This window comes from Anas acuta, chromosome 2, assembly GCF_963932015.1.
Source record: "Anas acuta chromosome 2, bAnaAcu1.1, whole genome shotgun sequence".
NCBI lineage: Eukaryota > Metazoa > Chordata > Aves > Anseriformes > Anatidae > Anas > Anas acuta.
In genome coordinates, this window is record NC_088980.1 from 91,477,519 (window position 1) to 91,503,168 (window position 25,650).

A 25,650-nucleotide genomic window follows, 5' to 3' on the forward strand; every position below is an offset into this window, starting at 1 on the left:
TCATATTTCACTTTCTCCAGTTAATCCTAATAACCAGCTTTTGGAAGAACGTGACAACATAACATATGGGTGGTAAAACTGCTCATAAACCATAATAACATAGCCAAAAAGGATTAGATAGATAGATGTACTATGCTTATTGTGACATTCGCTGATTAGGAGGTATAGCTACTTATTACAGCCATTACCTTAGTGACTTGGAAGCAGACTGAAGCTGTTATTTGAAAAACAGGTTATAAGTCCAAATTTAAAACAACTGTGTACTTACAACATGTAAGAGATATAATTATGTTTGCAATTCTGTTCTTCAGTGTGCAGATGGTAATTTTGTTCATTTATGGTTGCAAACTGATAGCGTTTTCTGTAGAACCAGCGTTGGCAGGATTAAGTGTGCGTTAACAGTAAGTAGGCAGTCTGTAATACATGGTTATCATTTTGTTGGTAGGGTTCTGGTGGAATGAAAAACAACCAGAAATGAGTTCAAATGATTCCTTACTGTAGCACCATTTGTGTGTGCGTGTGTGTCTATTTCTGCATGTCTGTTCTTGCATCTTTTTTTTTTATTATTATTATTTTATTTCTTAAATCTTTTTTTTTTTTGAAACTTTTATCTCTTGGTTTCATTTTCAGTGTAGGCAGTAGAGTAGGGCATCTGCAATTTGTGCCTTTAGGAATAAAACTCAGTTTCTTCACAAATTAATTTGATTTTTTTCTATTGGTTTTAGGGGATGATATATTAGTATATATTTGTGATTTCGTATATGAAAGAGAGATAAAGAAAAAACACCTATTAAAGATACCCTTTTGACTTTTTTTTTCTCAAAGACTTACTCAAGAGATGTCTGAGGGCAATTGACAGAAAATTTTCAACAGATACTCCACACTTCAGATCCAAGGCAAACATATATATGCAGATCAAGTCTGTAAAGTCTTTTTAAAGCATTGAGTTTAGGTGTTAGAGAATCATGGTGCAGCACAACTGGTTTATTATTCATTATTATACTCCTGTTTTAGGGTGGTATGCCACTCTTTTATTCATTGCAATTTAATTAAATAGGTATAGAGCAGGAAAAATGTAGTCATATATCAAGTCCAAAATACGCACACAAAAAAAGCATCCTCTATTGTTTCTTGTTATTTAGGCAGTACAATGAGTTTTGCAACATATACAGGGAAAAAGCTATAGTATCCTAGATATAACAACATCTGTATAATATTTATTATATACTATGTAATTTATATGCAATTATATAAATCTATTTAATCTCTCTAAATATATATGCTTATGTTTATATGTAAAAATTATGCATAAGTATGCATAGATCTTATGACAGAAAATAGAGATGCCATATGATTTTAGAATGGTCAATATGGTTTAAATTCTATAGAATAAATGTAGAAGCTCAGTCTGGACTGTGAGATTAAGCTTTAGCAACAAAAAAAAAGTTACCAAAAGTATCGTAGCCCCCAGAGCCATATAAAGAAATGTGATTAAAAGGAGGTCTCATTTAGCACCAGGCAAAGCCCTGACTAGAGTCTGTTCTTTTATTGTCTTTTTTTCCCCTTCTGCATCAGTAAACTTATGAAAGCAGGATTATGGCTAAATTAGTGTGTTTTATCTCTATTTTCCATGGTTATGTCAGGAGATAATTACTCACGGACCTATTCTGTTATGACCATCCCTAAAGGGTCTTCCCTTTTTTGTGTAGCAATGTAAATGTTAGGAGTAGTGAAGTTCACTCAGATAAGTATGAGGAACATGCTCAGAGCATAACCAAAAACAGTAGTTTCTGAGATTGAAATGGTTACTGTAATTGTAAAATATGTGATTGTTTATAGTATATCAGGCTCTTTGGCTACTCTTCCAGATGCGTTAGTAAATCCTTTATTACTGATGTGTTAGTAAGCCCTTTATTAAGTATTAGTAACACCAACCTATGGCATTCTTCACAGTTGTTAACCATTCTACTGAGAATACATCAGGGTGCTTTACAAACAGATTTAAGTAATTCAGGAACTTAGAAACATGAATGCAGATCTTAGTGGCCATGGTGAATTCCCTCACGATGAAATGCCATTTTAACCTGTAGAAGATATTTTGGGTTCTTGTTTATTTATTTATTATAAGCCAACATAAAATTTCCTATCTGTGAGTCGGGAAATACAAGAAGTAACCTGAAATACATTTGTATCTTCTCATAAATTTATTTGTAAGGAAAGGAATGCTTGTGAATTTTGTAACTGAGAGAAAATCACTGTTAAAATCCATCGTGGTTGAACATTTGGATATAATCAATAGCCCATAAACATACATGTGTTTTTCTGGCCTGTAAATAAATTTGCCTTTCCCTGCCCCTTGGTGATCTAATTATTGATGAAAGGCTGCTGGTACTTCCTTAGCTCATTATCACTCCGGGCAAACACTCTAACACAGTCCCTCCTCTTCCACTAAGCACTAAGTCTGTCCTGTATTCAGCCCCCTGAAGGGTGACAGCTTCATATGCATCGTGTCTGATTACAAGTGCCCTACTTGATCTCTTCTTTCATTATAAAGTCTCCTGGAAGCCAAAGCACCCTCCTCCTTTTTTTGCAGACCACCAGCTTTTGCAGCACCACATCTTTGGGAGACATAAGCCACATGCTCCTATATGATCCTCATGGTTTTATCACTTATCTCAGTCACCCATCTTCCCAACTTGGAGCCATAAATCATGCTTGCTTCCTGCCCTTCCTTTCCTCCCTCCTTGTAGCTTCTTCCTACAAGAACAAAGTCTTTTCCTGAGACTCGATGTTCAAACATCTTGCTGGCTGGGACTTTGCAGAGAAGGATGTGGCCTGGGAAAAAAACATGGAATGTGAAAATCTGTTTTGAGAATGTCCAAAGGGATGTGGCTGACTTTGAAACATGGCATTGAGAGCCTTTGGGGCCTGAAAATGTTCTTTCAAAACTATTGATGACTGGTTATTAAAAGAAAACAAGAATATCATGAGACAGCTTCCTCCACCCCCACAATATCAAATATATTGTGAACACATTTTTGTCTGGATTTTTCTGGAAACATGTTCATGTAAACCAGATAACATAGATAACCTTACATAAGCAACAAATCGAGGTAGTGAGCCAAGATTATTGTACATACCACCTAGGAACACAAGCTCTTCCTTTATCACAGATGCTGTCTAATAAATGTTCTTTTTGCAAGCAGAGTCATTGAAAATAATACTAGAAGGTTCCTCTAAAGGTCATCTAGTGCAGACCCCCTGCCACAATGATCAGCTTTTCCTTAATCATGCCCTGAAGGTCACCATGTTCCAGTTTATCTGGAAGATTTTCTCCCTGATGTGGTCTATAGTTTGTTGGCCTTATGAACAGTAGTGGCGTTGGAATCCCATTTTTTCATATGACAGTGAGAATCCACACTGCAGCTATGGCAAGAAGGTGCAGGGAGGGGGACAGCTGCTCAGATATGTCAGACGAGGCTTGAATTTACTGGGGAAAGATTTTCTGGGGATTCACGGGTTTCAGACAGGGAAATGCTAACACTACCTTTCTCCAGATTTCCTAAAGTTGGACTCAGCTGTTGCCTGATGCCCATTTACAGGTTCACAGGATAAACAATGCCTTATAACACCTGTCGAGCATTAGGCAGCCCAAAAAGCAGACCTCAAAGCACAAGGTGTGCTCAATTAGCATGTTGCCCTGCTCCTCATTAAGGTGCAGGTTTACTGCTGGGGCCCCACTGTTACGGCAGGTGGTGAAGCTGTAGAGAGTGGTCACCAAGTCTGGCCTATGGCTTGAAAACCTTAATCTCCTGCTCAGGTAAACGTGGTGTGAAGTTGTCTGGGTTATCGATTTAATATGATCATCTAACAGCAGGTTGGTGGGGAAGGAGGAAGGAAAAAATTCATCCAGCATCCAGTGGTGGATGGGACACAGCCTGCTTCCCCTCAGTCAGGAAGGCTGGTGGGGCCTCCTGCAGCTGCTGTAAGGTGGGGAGGAGGGCAGAGCACTGACTGCTGCGTTACAAGTATGCAGTCTTCAGGCTTTGTGTCTTTGCCTCAGAGAAGCAGCAATCCTAATGCAAAAGGATTTAGATTTAGCTTTAGCATTTTGCTAACGCATGGTAGCCATGGGTGGGCATAACTGAACATGAGGGGCTCTTCCCTCTGTGCTGCGTCTGCACAGGTGCTCTGTGGATTGGGACTTCATAGTGCTTGAAGATTTACAGAACTCTTTCAGTATCTGCAGCCACATACAAATGGCAGGAGACAAAAGTGCTGCCTTCAGGAACACTGCTCTCCGGGTTGCAGTACCTCAGGAGGCAGCCTAGTTTCCCTACCTGATTCTTCCTCGTCACAAGATGCTACTGGGTTTGTGTCATGTGAAAAGGTAGAAAGTTCATTCATGATCTCTGCTAACGCGTTGTATGGTAACGATAGGCACACAGTGCACATGACCTATGGAGATGTTAAGGACTGTGAGACCGTGAAAAAGATTGTGACTAGAGTCAGCCCTCTATTCCTCTGTGAGTCAGCCTCCCCAAGGCAAACGCAGTGAATTGCTTCAGTCAGTTGCACACTGTACCACAGGCTAATTTTTGTTTGAATGCATGATGTATGAGTAACTACCATCTTTCATTAAGAACTCCATGGAAAAAGGACGAATCTGGAGCCTTCAGCTGAAGGGACATTTACTGCCTTCCCTCTTGGTAAAGGTTAAGTGACCCTCAGCAATGAGAGAGGGTGTTGTTCTCACCCATTAGCTCTTAGACTTCTTGCATTACCAGATGCGTTAAGTGATCTCATAAGTTTCTGACCTCTATCTCACAGGTGGGTAATGCCTGCCTAATTGAATATAGACATAGTAATTTCATCAGAGTGCAGCTGTTTAGTTATTCTCTTCCCCTTTCTAGTGGGTATTTGAACTCTTGTTTTCCTGGAAATGCATTTTTGCACAAGTACTTGCTCTTCATTTTCTACAAATGTCTTTTACTTTTAATTCTGCTAACTCAGGTTGTTCCTGCTGCCCTTTCAGCCTTGTTAGCTGCCATACACCTTGTTGTGAATTAGTATGTATTTAAAAAAATAAATAAAAAAATTATATGGACAGGCTATCAGTGGTACTTCAGAGGTCTTTATCTACTGCAGAATCTGAGTGACCTGCAGTAGTTAACACATGTTTCTTTCAAAGACTCCAGTGAGGACCAATCAATCAGCTTGTAAAATAGATAAATGAATTCACCTGCCTGAGATGAAGCAAAAAGTCTTTGGCGGAGGGGATGTAAAACCAGGTCTGTTATAGTCGAGGTTTGTAACATGTGCCCTGGACCGTCCTCTGTCTCTGATAAAGGCAGTCAGAAGCATGCAAAGAGATATTTAACTTTGGCAACTGCAAAGGTCACTTCTTAGAAGTTACTGTTGTCTGTGTGGATTATTTCTTCTTTATATTTTTATCCACCATTCGCTTTCAATCACAAGTCACTTTTTTTCATTATTCTTTATATGAAATGTCAGCACTTCATCCAGAGAAAGACTAAATCCTGGGAAAAAGGTCAATAGTAGCTTTCCTGGCCGTAACAAAAGTAGCATCAGATCCCCAGTTAATGTAAATTACAAGAGAATTTCAGAATTGTATTTAAATTAGGTTACATCCTCATCACACTTCTTTGCATTTTCTCTTTGTGATGAGCTAGCATTGCAAAATCATGTGTTTTGTCTTGTGCCTGTTAGGTTTGTGGTTGTTTGTTTGTTTTCTTCAATACAAATGTAATGAGCTTGTAGATATCCGTGCCTGTTAAATACTGATGGTTGTGCCAGAGGCATCACTCAAGGAAGGACCTGCTAACCCAACAAACGTGTTGTTGGTGGGTTCTGCAGGTCCCTGGGAATAATCCTGAGGTTTCAGTGTGTTGCCTGTGTATTGGTGAACAGCATGGTGGAGGAACGGTAAGAAGAACACGCACACACCATCAAGGGTTAAAACATATTGTAGTGACTGATTGGAAGCAGCACTGTTCAGTAAATACTTTATGTAATTTGTATAGTACCTTCAGTTCTTAATGAGCTGAAGCTGGAGGTGTGCAGCTGCTTGGGGGCTGGGGAGGCTTGAGGGGGTTGTGAAGCTGTTTGACATTACAGTCAGCCTCTAATAACCTGCTAAGCAAATTTTTATGATGGTCTTTCAGAATATTTCCTCTAGTCCTTTCTCTGCACTTATTCAAGGTGTTCCTAATGTTTTAATTCCCGCTGCAGCAGAAAAATAAAGTGAGTAAACAAGGAAATGAGTGGAGATGTGTAAAATGATAATCTTAAACTTAACAAGCTTGTTTGTTTTTTCAAGCTGCTGAATAAATCCTCTGCGGCGTCTGCTGCAGAGGTCAACATTCTGTAGTAGGAAATGACTGGTTGCATGTCAGTATTCTCCAAGAGTTCATCTCAATTACTGGATTTGTCAAACATGACAAGCCTGAATGACTGTGTGGTGAAAATAGCGCACAGTTTGACTATTAAAGTAATTGGAGCATTGACATTTAACTGAACTGCAAGAGAATCGCAGTAATAAGTCTGAGGAGCACAACCACAAGCAAAGCAGAGAATAATATTTTTATAAAAAATCTCCAATGGAACAGGTGCTTTCTTATGTTTTGATTAATGTAAATTTTGGTATCTTACATTTAAATTCTAAGCTTAAAAAGAGGAGATACTTTTTCTGGAAGAAGTGGCAGTGTTTATAAATTGGAAATTCCAGTAATTTAATATACACCTGGTACAATTTTATTATTGTTACCTGTAGTCACTATATGGTTATAGATGTTTAAGTTTATAAGCACAAATGTGGAGATCATTGTGTGATTGATGACTGTCACAGAATTCTGTGACAAATGTGTCAATCATTTACTGGCTTTCCATTTGCTACTCTGCCTTGTTTAACAGCTACTTCTGGGCTTTCAAATGTGAGATGTGGGTCTTAAAATTCATAGTTTTGGGAAATGCAACAGGGCTTTTTAAAAATCATTTGAAAGCCATTTACTTGTACCTGTCTACAAATTTTTTTAACAAGCTATTTCTGGTTGTAAACTCTACATACATCAACTTTTTTGAGACATATTAAGACTTTGAAAAACAGTACAACTGTCAGACACTTTAGATACTTTCAATTTATACTTGTGGATTTGACTGGATTATACAGTCACCAAACTTGTATTTCAGACACTTCCATACTCTTCCAGTGCCTCTGAAGTAGGAACTGTAATCATAGTTTATGACATTAATCTGAGGGAACACCTCGTTAGGTGAGCAACCTGCATTTTGATACATTAACTACTAATTTTATAAATTAGTAAATTAGTCTTACCTTAGCTGAGCTATAAAATGTTGTCTCACAACAATGTGAGTAAGTTCTTGTGGAAACTGTGAAACTCCTGTCAAAGAACGGTTTGGGTTGGAAGGGACCTTAAAGACCACCCAGTTTTAACCACCCTGCAATGGGCAGGGACACCTCCCACTAGATTTTGGGGTTGACCAAAGTTCCATCCAACCTGGCCTTGAACACTTCCAGGGATGGGGAATCCACAACTTCTCTGAGCAACCTGGTCCAGTGCCTCACTGCCCTCACAGTGAAGAATTTCTTCCTTGTATCTAATCAAAATCTACCCCCTTTTAAGTTTAAAACCATTACCCCTTGTCTTGTCACTATACCCCCTAATAGTCTCTCCCTATCTTTCCTGTAGGCCCCCTTTAAATATTGGAAAGGTGCTATAAGATCTCCTTGGAGCTTTCTCTTCTCTAGGCTAACTAAATTCCGCTTCATCGGCCTTTCTTCATAGGAGATGCTCCAGCCCTCCAATCATCTTTGTGGCCCTCCCCTGAACATTGTAACAGGCCCACGTCCTTCTTGTCCTGGAGGCCCCAGAGCTGAATGCAGTTCTCCAGGTAGGGTCTCAGGAGAGCAGAGCAGAGGGGGAGAATCACCAGCTTCAGCCCGTTGGCCACCCTGCTGTTGATGCACCCCAGGATATGGTTGGCTTTCTGGGCTGCAGGTGCCCATTGCTGGCTCATGTCGAGCTTCTCATCCCCCAGTACTGCCAAGTCCTTCACTGCAGAGCTACTCTCTATCCTACCCACTTGTCGCCCAGCCTTCAGTTGTGCTTGGGATTGCCCCAGCCCAGATGCAGGACGTTGCAGTTAGCCTTGTTGAACCTCGTGAGGTTCGCATAGGCCCACTTCTCAAACCTGTCCAGGTCCCTCTGGATGCCATCCCTTCCCTCCAGCGTGTTGACCACACCACACATCTTGGTGTCATCAGCAAAATTGCTGAGGGTGCACTAGATCTCACTTGATTCCACCTACAAAGATGTTAAACAGCAGTGGTGAGTTTTAGTTTCTTTCCTCTCTGAATTTCATTCCATAAATTGGTATAAAATCATGGAGGGGAGCTAGCAAACAAATACCCTACAGGCTGTTTGTATTCAACTTTATGAAGTTCATTCTATAAAATTACTGGTGTTATTCTCCTCTGTCACTGATGTAAACCAGTGAATATCCTGAAGTTGCTCCTGATTTGCACCTAGTGTAGTAGAGATTAGATTTGTGTCCCCACAGAATGAGCTCCTCTTCCAGAGCTTAAATGGCATTATACATACCTAAAATAAATCTATTTCCTCTGAGCGTCATGGCACATTGGGATTGCCTGTGTCCTACTGTTCTTGTTGACTTCCCCTAGAATTTAATTCTTAAGATCCAAAGTCATACTGAAATGTTGCTTAGAAGAAGGAGCTCTAGTAAAATGAAATAAATAAAGAGTAATGGCAAGCTGTTCTCTCTTATGGAGTTTGACACACCAAAAGTTGAAACCTCAAATTCATTCATGCAAGAAGAAACTCCCTTATTAAGCATTAAACGGTTCTAATGCATTAAAACCAAAATGAGGCAATTTTATCTGCCAAGGTTAATCCCAAATCAGAGATTTGGAATGATAGGCAGGCAAGGTGGAGTATTTGGCAGTGTGCTATTCAATTTACTATTATTGCATTATTTTAGTGTATTCTAAAAGACAAAATCTTAGTTTGGCTTCTGTAATTGTTTCAAAGAACGAAGTAAGTACCACTGTGACAAATCACAAAGCATGAAGTCGGTAGGTATAAAGTGGTTGTACAATTCAAAGCTGTTACTGAGTCATTTTAAAGAAAGTGTCGAACTCAGTTAACCATGCTAAGCACGAAGGTGTGTTTATGTTTGTTGTAGTTCTGCGATTCTTCTTCTTTAGGGAATTCTAAACCAGAGGTTTTATGTTCTTTTCTTGTTGGTTGGGAGTAGGGAAGAAAAGTATCTTCTGGTTATGAAGATGGTCAGATGGCCTTCTGAGGGCATCTGAAGTTTTGAATTTACTCTGTAAAATATTTTATAACGTTGTGTGTTACTTTTATGGGATAAGATGGATGAGTCTATGCATCGCATCCTTTTATTCATGCTTCCCTGACACTAAAGCTCTTAAAGTACAACATATCTACTCATTAGGTGAATATAAGTTTTATTTAGAAAGGTACTTTGGCATTAGCATAGTCCTGAAGCAAGTGCTTAAGTATAGAAGCATGCAAGTAGTTTCTTGAAACAAAACCATGACTTGGGGCTCTGTTCAAGACTGGACTCAAAAGCTTGCTCAAGAAGGGAAAGGTTTGATTTCTCCTTTCTTCCTTCCTGAGAAGGGTTTTCATTGTTTGTAGCACTCAGTGAGAAGTAGGGAAAGTAGGAAAGGCTTGAAGTGGATTTCCTCACTTGTGATAACACACTGCTGCCATGACATGGCATAATTTAATCATGATGATTTTCCACCAAAATTATATGAAAGTACTTTAGTTTTATGTCATGGAAACTTGGAGACTTTCTGCTGAGTCTTACTTTTACATTTGGAGTCCCTTTGAAGCCAACATTCAGGTCTGTGAGCTTGTCAGCCTCTCTCAAAGCCAAAGAAAGCATTCATTCATGCAGAGCCCTATGAAGTCAGAGCCCTGTCTCATACCGACTTATTAGCCTCTTCTTATTAGCATAACTCTCAGCTTTCTTTGTTGTTATTTTTTTGTAAGAAAAAAAAAAGAGTTGCCTTTATTTTTAGCTAAGATGGGGTGGGTTATTTAAACTGAATGTGACACTCAGGCTTCAAAGAGTCCTGTGCGGTACATTTTTAATCTTCTGTTTTTAATGAATTCTAGTCACTAGGAAATATTGTTATCTAGGTCATATTTTTTGAATATTGTTTTTCTGTGGCTGTGCATACTGCTGTGCATTCTCTAAAATGAGCTCCCCAATGTTGTCTTTTTGTTTTACCTTCTCACAGCTTCATGGAGTGACTTGCCTAACTATAAATGTAGGTTTTGTTTTGTTTTCCAAAATTAATGGACCAATGGATGAACCAACATCCACCTCTCTAGGACTCAATCCCAACTTTTCTTTGGCAGGGTGGGAGGGAAGGACGTGAGCTACCTCTAAGTTTTAACATTGCTTTGAAATTTTGCCTCCCTGTAAGAACAGAAAAACAAGGATTTATTACTAGATTTCTAAGGTATTGCTATAACCACTTCTCAGCTACTCCTAGTGAGATGGTGTCATCCATATAGCAGTGTGATGTAATGGAGAGGTCTTTAGAGGTTTCTGAGCAGTTCAGATATTTCTGACCCTTTAACGAGATATCTGTATCTATACCGTAACTGATACCCTAGTTTTGTGTTTCTTTCCTTCCCAGGTTGGTGTCATATTAAGTACTTTCTTGAGTTAGCTATCCTTAAAATTATTTATTCTCAGAACTCCTCTACAGAAGTGGCTATAAATGGTTCTTATTTAGCTTTAAAATGCAAATATGCTATATAGGTGTACTACCTTGTTAAAGGGGATTTCTTGCTTATTTGTGTGTGTTGTTTTTTTTCCTTGCAATGTTCAACAAAATAGCATAGTTCATGTATGAAAAAATGGTCATGAACTTCTGTCCCCTTCTGTAACATATTTTGCCTCAGTAAACATTCAGAAGTTTTCTAAGCATTTCTTTCTCCCCTTCTGCTTATTAAAAGTCATTTAGATAAACAGAGTTAGAAAGCAGAATTCAGTTGCCATATGCAATGCACAACAGAGTACAGAAAGATAAGGTTACCTATTTCATGAACCTGTCACCCAGTTTAAACTGTAGTTCCAGCTTGTATAGGTCTTAAATGTTTGGATGCTAACTTGTCATGGAAACAGCTAGACTTCAAGCTTTGACTGCTGCTCTGTTTCTTCATTTTTCTTTATCTCTCCCAACAAATAGGGTTTTGGAGCCGGGGCAGGAGGGCGGCAGGGTCCTGGTTATAACACCCTCTTCATTTCTATTTCAGATAAATGCATCCCTACCCTAGATCCATCTTATTCCTTAATAGTTTGTGCAGAATAACTTCAGAAAGCAAACTGGGTGCTGCAGTTTATCCTTTAATGCTCCAAGGATGAAGGAAGCTACCTTTTCACATGCCACACAACTTATGCAGCTTTTTATATTGGAGTTGGACTCAATGATCCTTATGGGTCCCTTCCAACTTGGGATATTCTATGATTTATACAAAACAGCAGTAGGCCCAAGTGCCTCACGGAAACCTTGAGAAGATGGGCCTTTGGACTCCTTCTATGCATCTCCAAGAGATTTCTCAGCCTCTTGAAGAGGAAAGGCTCAGGCCTGTTAGGCTTACAAGAGGGGACCCTGAGCATGGTCACCCAAGGTCACTCAGTGTATCGGTGGCAGTGTAGATAATTGCACCAGTTTCTCTGACTCGCACCTAACCATCTTGTCCCTTTCTGATACTGCATTTTCTTTAACATGTTAATAATGTGGAGTTTATATCAAAAACATTTAAAGTGGAGAGAGATATGAGAGAAAAAAGCTGGATGACAGCCTGCTGAAAGCACTTCTAGGTAGCTCCTATAGAGCTTCCTGTTCTGGAGCTCACGTGTTTGGTGTCCTGGACTTCCAGCTCACTGAGACTGATGGCAAACTTCAACAGTCTGAGAGCAAGTGCTGTAGCAGAGCACTTGAGGAACAGCTGCTCTTGAAAACTTGAGCGTGTGTTGATGTAGTGACAATGTGGCTGAAGACCTTCTTTTTGCTGGAGAAGGTAGACAGAATCACTGGTCCTAAAACTAAATAAAGCTGACTGGTCTCTAGCACTCTGTTAGTGCTAACTCGGATTATTTGTCAGTGTTAATATGAGTACTGATTTTAAAATCAATTAATTACTGCAGATTTGCAGCTGGCATTGCAGCACAGCAAGAAAAGTCTTGTGGACTTCATCCATCAGGAAATCCAGCCATTTGACCTGACCTGATATGGTGCAATTTTATTTTCAGTAACACAAGAAGAACTTGCACATCTGTAGGTGGTGAATGATTGACTCCTAGCTATGGATGCAGAATATGGAGGTGCCTAATACTGTTTTTTGTTAGTTGTATTGTCAGCCTTTGACACTGTTGATCACAAGGCTTGTTGAGCTGTGTGCTGTCCTGTGTGATCTATTTCACACCTAAGTTAAGCACTTAGACAGGTCGCAGACTCAATAACTATACCTTTCCTAAATCCTATTTAAACCTGAGTTTAAGAGGGTCTTAAAGCTTGCTGGTCCTCTGCAAAAAGGGAAATTACTCTGAGGTGAATTTTGCTGTCTGAAGGATCAAGTGGAAGTGGATTTGTATTTCACTAAGTGCCTGTCTCTGATTATATCTCTTAGCACTAAAAAGGCAATGCATCAGGAAGCATCTATGGAAACAAGGTTTTTTTTAGTTTCAGTGTTTGAAGGTAAAAACTTCCTAGTACTTTGCAAGTTCCATAAACATTTAATTCTGGTTTTGTTATGTAAATTGAGTGTCACTGAAGACCAGCTGTGGTTTTGCATCTGTTTTTTATTTGAATACGTTGTATTTGTGCTGAAGATAAATATATATATATATATATATACACCCAGAAAATACTTTTTTTATTATTATTTTACTAAAGGTTACAATTCTTGCAGAAGCATATTTATTTGGACATCTCTCGCCAGTGACATTTCAAGATCAAGACCTTTGAGGTTCAGTGTATGGAACAAAATGTTACGATTCTTTTGTTTTTACCTGGAGAGTCATTCATTGGGCATGGCTTCAGCCATCTCAGTGTATCAACGGATTTCTGTGTCTTGCCCTCTGCAAAACTGGTGGGCAGAGATGGGAGGGAGGACAGCAGGGTGGCATTTAGAGAAAATATCTCTTCCTCCATAGCATCTGTTGTCTTCTCCCATGTAAGCAAGATGATGCCTGTGATGGGAAAGAGAATACTCTCTTGGATTCTTTTTCTTGACAGAGATGAACGATCTTCTGTTTATACCATGGATGGTGTTTAAAAATTAAATAATTTATTTTTATTTATTCTTGCCCGTGTTAAACGCCTTTGTTTCGCAATACAATTTTATTAGCAGTGCATCCTATACAACAGATAGGACGCAACAGATTAACAACAGTCTCTTTCACCTATTTGCTAAAATGTTAATGCCTGGGATAGTCGTTCTGCAATGTCTACAGAAGGCAATGCCTTTTGTACATTAAGTACAACTGCTCATTTCTTTAGATAGATAGACAGGACACCCTTACTTTTCCCTTACACCTAGCCGAGCCAGGGCTTGCACTTTATGTAAACGTCGCTTGGTATAAAGCCTTCTGGTAGTGTACCAGGGAAGAACTTAGTCCAAAGGTTTTCTGCATCCGAGCAAAGTGACCACTCAAGGAACTGACAGTTTTTGTGAGGTGTCATATAGACCCTGAACCCTGTGATTTATCTCAAGCAGTTTTAAGCACTCAATATGGTGTTCATCTGTGTCATTGCTGGTACTGATGAAGGGACCTGTCTTTGACAAATGACAAAACCTGATGAAGGCTTTCCTACGGGAAAACATAGGTTCTTATTCTTTACTTTGTGATTTAGTCATACATTGGGAAAGCTCTGCCTGTAGGTTAAGCAATAACAGTGGGATTCTTGAGGACAGTGAATGAACCAAATCACCCCCCAAAAATTCAAGTATTTTCAGATGTATATCAAACCCAAGAGCAGGTTGGGGTCCCTATTTACATGGCACTGGCAGCATGCTCCATTGGATCTAACTCTCATTGGTGCAGCCCCTTTGTGGCAATAGGACCAGACATGCCCTGGGTTTGCAGGGTGGTTGCTGCCCTCCCTTCTTCCTCCAGTTTTGCAGCATACACGCCTGCACGTGCAGAAGAGTGGTTGCTCTCTGAGCAGCCTGGGCTTCCCCTCCTCTGGGGTGCGTGGAGATGGAAGTCAACAGGCAACCAGGCTTTGTGCAATTCCCAAAACCAATTGCCCTTTTTTTGGAGATGGAGGAACATCTTCTATCAAAGGATAAAACCTTAATAAACAGGATGCTGCTCTGCTCGAAGCCCCACCATGACCCCCTGAGGAAGGGGCTGACGACAGAATGTATTAGCAGACTATATTTAAGCTGTTGCGGTTCTTTGATGCATCCTAAAGCAACAGTAGAAACGCAGTCTTTTTGCTTGGCAGTTCAGCTTTAAATGAAGAAAACAGCCTGCTAAACTGTATATATTATCAAGTATCATTAAGACACTGGCTAATCTTGCATACAAGAGCTGAATAGCAATAGCCTAAGGGTAAATACCTTTAAATTTGTCAGAATACCAAAGAGACAGTATTATCTTTAATACGTCTTAACTGGCTGTGATGGATTTGCCCTAACTTTTCATTTCACTAATTGACTCTGTAACACCTAACATCTATATTGTAACAAATTAATCTTATGCTTATGGTGTTTTTTTAAATGAGGGTGTGCTCATAGACATTTAATTTATCTACCATTTCTGCTTCCATTGATGTGACTGTCAGTTATTCTAATGACAAAGCTCCTGGTGGTTTCCACAAGAGGAGTCCGGGGCTTTTAATTTTCAGGAACTTAACTTTTGGAAGGAAGTATGGATTTGGAGGAAGCCTTTTATAATTATTTCTTTTCTTTTAAAATATGATCCTATTTTTTAAAACACCTAGAGCAAACTTAACTATTTTTAGCATTGGAATTTGGAGTCTAATCTTCCTTGCCCTTCCCTATGCAGTAATACAAATAAACTGAATTAATTTATGCTAGGCTTTTATTAGTCTCACTGAAAACAACATTTAGTGAGACTGAGGCAGTAAAGGTTTGGTATATGTGATTAAATTTATGCATGCATTTTCAGAGAGAGGCTTTTATATTTTTTTTTTTCCTGCTAGCTTTTTTTTTTTTTAATAATGTGTGTACACATACAACAAGAAGACTAATAATGCATAATGTATTGGGCATGTTTGAACTTTTGAAGAGCATTCAACTCAATGCATGATATTTTTAAGTTGGGCTATGTCTTTGCAACAAGTAGTATATAAGTAAATGTGTTTGTTTATTGAAATATGTGTATATATATACATATATATATATAAGCCGCACCTATTTCATTGAAAAACAAACAAACAAAAAAACCTCATCCTAATGCTCAGTTTCAAGGGATAAAATATTCTTTCCAAGATCTGGTTCACAACCTGCTGTATTGCTTAGAGGATGACTGGATATGTTGTCTATGTTGATTTGTTATTCTGGAGAATGATGACTCATTGTAAATTGGTCTGGGGCTCTCTGGCTTCTATTCTATTCATTTCTCCGTGTGCTGTTAACTCACTCCTGATGCACTCCAGACATTATCTTCATGCAGTGGCCTGGTTTTTGTCTTTTCTTTTTTTTTTTTTTTTTTCCATATTGTACAATATCCTTCCACTTACACATGGTCAAAAATTGCATCATCAATTTTATAACATTACCCTAGAATCTTCCAGGCAAATTATCATAAGTCATCTGTAGAGCAGCTGTTTTCAAAATAGAGCAGGATCCCTGGAGCTTCTCTTCCCAGGCAGTTTCCAAATAACGTGTTCTCTGAGGCATCTTTTCTCTCTCTTTCCCTATCTAGTGCTGGACAACTGTTCTGATGAGTGGTTTCTCCCAGGCCCACAGGTCCAGACGCTTCCTAATGTATTTAGCAATACAATCAGTACTGCTGTGGTTAGAATTCAAAGGTGCATAGCAAGACAAATCTCCCTGCTGCACGGATGTAGAAATAGTTGCCACAGATTCCTAGATCTATTGGAAGTTTTCCAGACAGTGGAACATTAATTCAACAGGAAGTACCAACTTTTCTCACTTTGGCTGAACATCTGAAAGGCCTTTATAAAGAAATGAATCATCTCATTGAAGCAGATTCCTACTGTTTTTGTGCTAGAACTTGCTGATTTCCCAGCTGCCTGCTATTCAGTACAAAGACAGGTAGCATCCTCTGTTGTGCTTTTTTGACCCAGATTCTTTATTCACATACGTCAGTGTCTGCAGTAAACAAGAATTTGCCATAACGAAGTCCTAGTTCCTGTTGTCTTGTGACTAAACTTTTCGATCTTTGTTATTACTACCCAGCAACTGGATTAAAATAAAGAAGAGGAATAAAGCCTGAAATACTCAATGAGAAGACAAGCGAGGATCATAAAAAAACAAACAAACAAAAACTGACTGCATTTTTTGTAGGAAGCTATACTGAACAATTTGTGTATGCTGCAATTTGTAATTGCATCTGTAATTGTTTCTCTGTCCCATTTCCATCATAGCCAATGCAGAGTATCCTGTCTTCCATTTCTGTGATGTGCAAGAAGACAGAGATGTCTGAAGAATATTTCTTCCCAGCCCACTCCTATCTGCATTTCTGTAAGAGCTGGAAACCTAGTTGAGTTATTTTTATCTTTGGAAAGCATATTGGGATATCTTTTTTATCTGCTCTTGAGCTGAATTTGTGCAAGTTTGCAAAAATAAAACAAATTCTAATTTTTTCAAACAGTTATAATAACGGTAATAACAGGAAATCAACTCCGAAGCCTTTAACTAATGCAGAGTAAGCCCATCCATCTCCCTGGGAGGCAAAGCTGCGATTAGCATGTTTGAATGCCTTACTACAAGTGATACTTTGTGAAAATGCAGCACTTTTTGTGGGAATGAAAAGTGCAGTTGGGAAGCATGTTGTTAATTAACAGAAGCGTTAGTGTAGTGTTTGGTGTGATTTCATCCTAGCTTAACAGAGCAGAACCAAACTGAAGAGCCAAGAAAAGAAAAAAGAAAAAAAAAAGCAGACAAGCAAGAGCTCTGTTGTTGGTGGTTTTTTACATCCCGATAATTTGACTTTCTAGTTTATTTTAGTCCCCATACATTAGGGTAGCAGACAGAAAATTGTGAAGTATTGATTTTAATTCAAGCTTCACTATTTTATAAATTGGCCTTTTTTTCTTCTTTCTTTTTCTTTTTTTGTGAGAGGGATTATTTCTAGTTATGGCAAAGCTTGGAAAAGAACGAGACAGTTCTGTTACTGGAATCTCATCAACATTTTAACCTGAGTTTAGACTGACACTTGACAGCCAGATTTTCTTTGCAAAAAAAAAAAAAAAGAGGGGGAAGGAAAGCCTCCGGGGTAATGGCATCATGTTAAGGCAACAGTGTTTTCTCTCATTTTACACTAATCCTGCAGCCTAAACAAGCCTATGTGTGAATATTCAGCTAACACCATGTTAAGGACACGTTTAGAAGCATGCTGCAGGTTAAAGTGAGTGGTTGTTTTGTCATTGTACCACTGAAGGTCATTGTGGTCTGCCTCTTTCAGTGGTTTTGTGGAATTGTTGGGAACAACCCAGGTGCATTTTGGATGTCACCTGATACACAATGTGACTAAATATGAACATTCAGTGAAAGATAGCATTGTAAATGTCAGAGAGGCTCATCTGACTCATTTTATTAGAAGTCATTAAGATAAGCAGTCTATCCAGATTTTTAACTGATACCTATTTTCTTTCATATAAAATGCAGTCATGTTGTAGTTTCCCCTTGCCAAATGAGAGTAACTGATGAAAGAGGTTGCTTTCAGAATAAGTCTGTAAAGTACGATAAGTCAGCATGACAAAATCAAGTAGAATTATAGTTGACGGATGAAAAGTGCTCTTTCCAAACTGTCATTGATAGTCTTTTGGCCACAGCACGCTATCTCCTTTCATGCTTGCTGGTTTATGAAACTATTTGCATTGCTTGCTATTCCTCAGTTGCTAAGCCACTTGGTGCCTCACATCATCTGTATCATTTATGCTCCAGTAGAGACTAAGACAATAGCTTCACATCCTGGGCAGTCTTAAAGCAGATGCTTAGTACAGCCTTTCTTTGGGAAGGGGATTGAGTAAGTTTTCATGCCTCTCCAGCCTCAAGTTCCCATTCTTGCCCTGCTTGCAGACCCAAGAGAAATTCAGGTGGAGATGAAGAAGGGCAGCAATAGCTGGTTTTCTCTGATGCCCAGGTAAATGATGATGCAATTTGTTGGGGTCAAAGAGAGGCTAATGCTCCCAGGCTTTGAGTTTCTCATTGAAGACCCACTCAAAGGCAAGAAATATTTTTCTTTGTCTCTGTCCCCGATGTCATTTGAAATATCCATGACTCTGCTCCATCTGTTCATTTATTTATTTATTTATTATCATGTGTTTTACAAGATAATTTTCCTTAGGTAAAGGTCCATGTCCAAGTGGGTACTTAAATCTGCATGACCACAAATGAAAGCAGCCCATGTTGTTGAAATGCCTACAGCTGTCCCAGGTCTGGTCTGAGATCAGTGACCTCCTATGGTTGCCTTCCTGTGCTCACACCTGTGTAAGTGGAGTGGTTGCAGACTGATGGTTTTCAGGTTTTGGGTCTCTGCTTCCAGTTTCATGACTTCTGGCACAAATCTGCTCAGGGGAGCATGGTTTTCTGAGGCATCCTTGCCTTATTTTATGGAGAACCTCACAGCGTGTCCAAAACCAATAGCAAAAGGCCATGGGATGGGAAGCTGCGTGACCAGGTCTGGTCTGTCTTGCACCGTGTGAACCAGCTGTGAAGAGATATGGCTGGATGGACTGTAAGCCATCAGCCACTGCCAATCACTGGTACCATTCAGTGCCTGAAACACTGTGCAGAAACCAGGCTTTCCAGCCCTAAAATCCATAAAGACAGGTCTGTTGGGTTACAGTTGTGTATTAACTGTGCAGCACTAACTGTTAGCAAGAAAAGGTTGTTTCATTACTGATACTGGTGAAAAATCAAGTGATGTCTTTGTGACCGCTGTGAACAGGACTGTATTTGTAAGCCAAAAAAAAATGCAAACTAGAAAACTTTCTTGTTTCCTGTGATCAAGCTATATTCCTGCATCGATGCGCATAGCAACAACTTCAGGGAACAAAAGCGTCTTTGTTTGAAATAAATGATTATTCAGTTCTTTTTAGTTTAGCATAGAGTGACCCTTATATTCAGCAGCTCAAACTTGTTTACAAATTGTTGGAGTGCCTAAAATTCTCAGCATATTAAAATTGTACTTTTTAGAAACGGGAACATACTGAGGATAGCAGGGAGAGGACTGCCTTGGAGGAAAGGAGAGGGCAGAACTGAAGGTGGTGCTGCCTTTTCTTAGTGCTGGTACTTTGCATGTACTGCAGCTGGGACTCGTTTAAAAAAACTCATGGCATGCGATGACTTGTGCATTATGTGACACTACTTGTAAAGCAGAACAAAAGTGGAAGTGATATTGATTAGGCTGATGAAGCTTAATGAAGTAATTGTTAAGGCATAGCCTCCATACTGAGTCATTGTGCAAGTCACTTGCTCAAAGAAAAGACAAAAAGACTTTTTATGAATGAAGGTTTGCAAGATCCTGGGGATTTTTTATCTGTGCTGTAAATGTTGCTGCACTGTAGACTGGTAACTATACAGACTTAGTAGGTGTTTCATTTTATTTTCTGATGAAGAAATTCCCATGTGTTCTGTAGTAGCAGTGCATGGCTAAGATGTCTGTAGGTTTAACATTGCTGGGAGTGGGAGGTGAAGATCATGATGTTCTGTGAGGCCAAAGGGGATCAGGCTTTTTTCTTTAAAAATCTTTTTTTTTCTTTCTTTTTTTTTTTTTTTTTTTTTTCCTTGAAACGAGATTCCTCAAGACAGAGACTTGTATCTGTTTCCATTATGGCTCTAACCCCACTGTCAATGCTTCACAAAAATGTATGTAGTGTCGCACTGAAAACCAACGAGAGGAACCTTAAAGCGGCAGAAATGAGCTCTTGGAAGTTAGGGAAAGCCAGATGTGTGGTTTCTTCCATGCCTTCAGTTTGGCCTTGTTATGCATACATATTGTGTTACGGTCCTGAATAACAACATTGCAGTAGTTTTTCCAGAGAAACAGCACTCCCTTTGGGCTTGAGATGAGCGGTGCTCAGGGCATGAATCAGTTCGGTGTAATGAATGAGGATGTTGTCAAAGAAGTTAATCTAGGAATTGACAATTCTGTAATGAAGAGGGAGAATGACTCCAGGAAAGGAAGTGATGGTCTTGTGTTTAAATCAGATGAACTTGAGACACAAGAACTCACTGCTGGCACTGCCCCAGGGCTACAGGGGCCGGAAAGGCAGCAGGATGAGGAACTGGCTCTGGGCAGCGTGGGAAGGAAGAAGTCCAGCAGGGCATATCCTTTCCTGACAGCCATGGGCAAGCCAGCCTGACCTTGTTCCCCAGGGCTCCCAGCTCAGTGTGCTTTGCTGCAATGGCAGCAGGAGAGCCCAGCTGCGGGATGGCCAGAGCTTTGGGCATGTTGCCACCCCAACTCTGGAGGGTGCAAGCCAGTGATGAGAAATGGTCATTCTCAGTAGTTGCAATGCAGGCAGAGGAGGAGTCTGTCCAGGCTTGAAGACTTGGAAAAATTCAAGGTGGTCCAAAGATGGTGTTGGCCTGAGGCCACCAGACTACCAGCCCTGCAGAAGACAGCAAAGGAAAGTTTGGAGCCTAGAGCCAGGCACTGCTGTCAGCACAGGCTTTGTTTTAGTGGGCAGGGTGTGGTCTTGAACCAGCATATTACTGAGGATGACAGTACCTCTGAGAAGATGCTAGGAGCACAATATCCTTAGCTACTTAAACCTTTGTCATTGACAAGAGTTCTGCAGCTAACCTGAAGCAGCAACCTTCTCCTGATCTAGAGCAGTTTAACAAGCAGAACCCTACTAAAATACACTATAAGGAATTATACTTTGTTGGGGGAGAGAAAAATAAGGTGTGGTTTTGAAGCTTAGGTCTGTCTGTTGGTGCTCAGTGAAAACACTTCTACTTGTGGGTTTGGATAGGAAGAAATGCCACTTCAGGTGTCTGAGTGCAGGCCTTGGCTTCAGCCCACCTCAAAAAGAATTAGCTAAGTATTACCATATTAGCAAAATGGTCAAAAAGTGATTGTTATACAAAGGTACGCCAGGACAATGGCACAGAAATGGAATGGTAAAGTTTACTTCTTGGTCTTTGGTGGAAAAAGCAAGAATCCTGCTGGTACTAGTTGTTGTTCCTTGCTACACACTTCAGTTTAAGCATCCTTCTTTAACCATTCCAGCAGCTTCTGAACTAATCAGATTGTTCTTGTGTGGTTCTTCCTGCAAGACAAAAATGAGTTTATATCCACTTCAGGTGAGCAGGGAGAATTCAGTTAATAACACTGAGCCAGACATTTGTGCTGGAGTGCCAGCAGATCACTAAAATAAATTGAGCTTTGTTGGCATTCCATTGACAGGACATCTGCTGTTGAATTTCACCTGGTAACATCTGGGCCCAAGTACTTTTCTAGAATGGGTGGGAAAAAAAGATAATTTTTCATGGAGAAATAGTGTCTATATTAATATTCTATGTAAGCATTTTATGTACTGTTTCTCTAAGGATGAGGAGCTGGTAATTTAAAAAATAAGGCTTACACATTATCTTCCCTTTAGGGATTTTAAACATTTCAGAAACATGAAAGAACATTTTCATTCAATGAACAAAAAGTATTTGCAATAGAGCTTAAATTTTCTTAAAAAGTCATAATTAATGTATGAAGAAATCAAAATAATTTTTTTTTTTGCTTTTTCAGTCAGTATTTATCTTCTAGTTGTCATAGCTAACTGAAAAACACTGTACACTGCTCTCTTAAAAAAAAAAAAAAAAGGAAAAGAAAAAAATTATACCTGTGACTTGATGCAGAAATTGTTGAAGAAAATTTACAGAGTAATTTAACCTCCAGATTTGACACATCTTTCCATTTAGTTTAACTACCAGCATTATAACAGATGAAGATAGCAATAGCGAGAAATGACCCCTCCTCTTATTTTGCTAAGGCAAAGATAGTTGCTCTGCAGACTGCCAAGAAATTCAGCTCCGCAAACTTGTTCCTTCCTGAAACTGAGGCTGCATGATTGAAAAACAGCAGGGAGTTACAGAAAGATACCAAGTTGTCCAGTGGTCCCTAAGAAACAGCCGAAAATTGTTACCCTAGCCAACTAGAAATGGGCAAAAGTTCAAGGAAAAAAAATAAAAAAGCAACATCTAATTCTTCCTATAACCCAGTATGGAGACACAAACATTTTCAGGAAATCCAGTTTAAGAAGTTACCGTTCATACACTGTTTTTTGCCCACTTCCATGTTGTGTCAGGAGAATGGTTGCAAGGTTGTGCTATGTTTTTTTGTTACTGGCAGTGGTGGTTGGTTGGTTTGGTTTGGCTTCCAAGTCAAATCACTTCAGTACAGTTTTGTTCAGTTCACAGTTGCATCAGCATGACTGGGATGTGGATAGAGGACTGCAGGAAAGAAGCATGTATAAAGATAAGAGGATGGGGACTTCTTAAACTGCATTTGCCATCATATAAACATTTTCTGCAACTTCTTCCATTTTTACAGGGTGGGGGTGTGCAGTGCTACTGCTCTGATGTGGCACTGTTTTACACTGCATCTTCTTGGGTATTGTCTAATGAAATGGAGTATTGTCATAAAGAGCTTTATCTGTCACTACCTAAATATTCTATATAAACAAAGCACTTTCAACATCTTCTAATGAAATGGTCCTCCTTATCTGTCAGGTTACCTGGGGGACTGCTAAGGTTGTGAATGGAATGGCATGCATGTTGAGATAAGGATGTGCAGTGTGTGCACAGCCTTGCCTGCCATGTTACCAGCAGGGTGCAAGTGTGAGCAGAACTGCCTCACGGTCACTTACAGTTCTTAAATACATGTGTACATACACAGAGAATCTTTAATTCATTTGAAATTATTATTTTTTATTTAATGGACATGAAAATATTAATTTAGCTTCATGCACACATTTAAAAAGTCAGCACTGTTTAGAAAGACTGGTTATATTATACGTGAAACCAAAGCTTCATGAAGTAGTGACCTCTAAACAAACTGTTAAATTAGAAATTGTTTTTAATGTGATTTTGTCAGTCCATTTAGAAGGTTCTTATAAACCAGCTTGTATTCATTTGAGTAAAACACTTTTTTTTTGTTTTATTAATTTGAGTCGGGTTGCCCAATGATGGAGTAAATACAGTTTGTTGCACTCACAACTGTTCTTGAATACAAAATGTGGTATGTTGTCCAGCACATTTTTTATTAACAGTGAACAGGATAAACCTGTAGCCAAATAAATCAATCCCAATACACATGGGAATGGCAAATGTACTTATAAAAACTTTATTTTCTTTATAGACAATTTACCAGCAGAATAAAAACACTGTATTTGTCAAACTGTTGACAAGCACTGGTTGAACTCACTCCAGAGTTCATAATGATCACTTAACTGCCACAATATTGCAGGATTTTGAATTTAATTTCTTTCAGTGCCAACATATGATAAATTGTAAATGTATTGCAAAGAGTGTGCAGTCACAAAGCATCTTAAAGCAGGGGACATGCACCAAAATAAGTGGATTAGATTTTAGCATACCAGAAACAAAAGGGACACAAAATCCTCCAAATTAAATTTGTTTGAAATACAAACTCAAATGAAGCCAACACTTCTAATCTACTAAAGATGTAAATGGCTGTTCACCTTGCGAAGTTCAAGGTAACGTTACCAGCATAACAACAAGCCCCAGTCCTGTGTATTTTTAATCACTCAAGCAGTCCCACAGAAATTAAGAGCCCATGCTCAGATGATGTAAACACGAGGATGGCTCTGAAAATCCACAGCACCATACCATCAGTGCACCCCTTGTGTGGTTACTGCTTGCTCATAACCAATGCCAGCAGAAACTGGTAGTACAGAAGTAGGCCCTTCTAGTAGGCCTGTTGTATGGACTACTACTTTCGTAGTCAAGACGACTGATAGAACTGGCTGTTGTTCCAATTTACTTTGCTCCTGCCTAGCTGTTACAGTCATAACTTACCTGCAAAGACTGGGAAGGGCTTTTGTCCCCTTGCTTTGAGCTGGCTAAGTACATGGGATGTTATTGTCTTAAACGCCTGAAGAACTTGCAGCACTGTTTTTGACCATGAAAGCAGGGACTTTTTTAGATCGTGAGCCCTAAGGGTGAAGTCATAGGATGCATAGGTCCAAAAGCAAGGCTCTACTTGGCCAAAATTCCTGCAGGATCTACGAGACCACAGTAGTGCAGGATATAAGCAGTTGGATTTAGGTATCATTAGTTCACATGTGCCCTTGCACCAAGTTTCTGTGTATTCCAACAGTCCCTACCTGATAGAAAATACTGGGTTCAGGGACTTTCAAGGAATTTCACCCATCTGAACCTGGTGTTTAATGTAATTCTGCTGTTTTCTGCAGCTCAGATGCCATTGGTATAGGGCTTTCCTGCCTATTTTTTGGCAATTCCCTTTGTCATTGCTAGCATTTTTACACCAGTCATCCCTTCGTACTTGAGTTCACTGCTCATGTTGAGCTCTGTTCTCTTCAAAACAAGGGATAATGGGGTGAGGAAAGGAGGAAGCTTTCTCTCAGAGCTCTTTTGGCCAGATCTGAAAAGGGGGAAGGGGAGAGAGCCTGGCAAGTGGGCTTACACTTTGGTAATTCTAGCAGCTACATGCTATCTACTGGCTGTCAGCTCATCCGGGACAGACGTCTGTCTCCTTATGAAGAACCTTTGTGGTTCTAATACGTGCTGCAAATGCATTTTGTGATCAGAGTTGGAAAGTGGAATGTGGAGTGTCCTTCATGTGACAAAATAAGACTCTTTGTTGAAAAGAAGAAAAAAAAAAAAGCTTTCCATGAAAAAGTAGCCTGTCAGTGACTTATGCATTTGTGGGAGAGACCAACAAGATCCGTTTTGTAATAGGCTGTTTACAAATTTACTTTCTGCCAAATCTACATGACTTGGAGTTGCAAGTCTACATTTTGGTAAAATATGTGAGTCATTTGATCCTCCACTCCATACATTCCTTTTTTTTTTTTTTTTAAAGTATGTCATCTGAAAGGATGATGACTTTGGTGGCAAAATTAGTAACTCTGTGTCTTATTTTATGAAAGAGTGCAGCTGTTGGTGTATTCAGTCTGCTAGTGAAGTCATGTTAGGTTGCATTAATTGTCCATCAGTAAGGAGGAGGTAAGAGTTTTGCATTATATATTTCCAAAAGCTTCATAGCAAAACAATCTTTATTTAGAACTGCTTGAATGTCAGCAACTGCAGGGTGTGTGTGGGTGCATGGGTGGGGGAAATGGAAGTGGGAAAGGGGGTATGGGAATTGGGGAAGTGACTATTCTTCTACATCAGC

General features: G+C 39.5%; 1 protein-coding gene across 26 annotated transcripts in view; it reads left to right on the forward strand.

Moving 5' to 3' along the window:
* LOC137850783 (poly(rC)-binding protein 3-like) overlaps positions 1-25,650 on the forward strand; it is a 515,321-nt gene that overhangs the window by 406,962 nt on the left and 82,709 nt on the right. The window contains exon 1 of one of the 26 annotated variants that reach the window (XM_068671188.1): positions 3,720-3,820. The exons of the other annotated variants lie outside the window; for them this stretch is intronic. The gene's annotated coding sequence lies outside the window, so the exon portion shown is untranslated. Of the gene's footprint in view, positions 1-3,719; positions 3,821-25,650 lie in introns of those variants that run through there. 26 annotated transcript variants of the gene reach the window in all.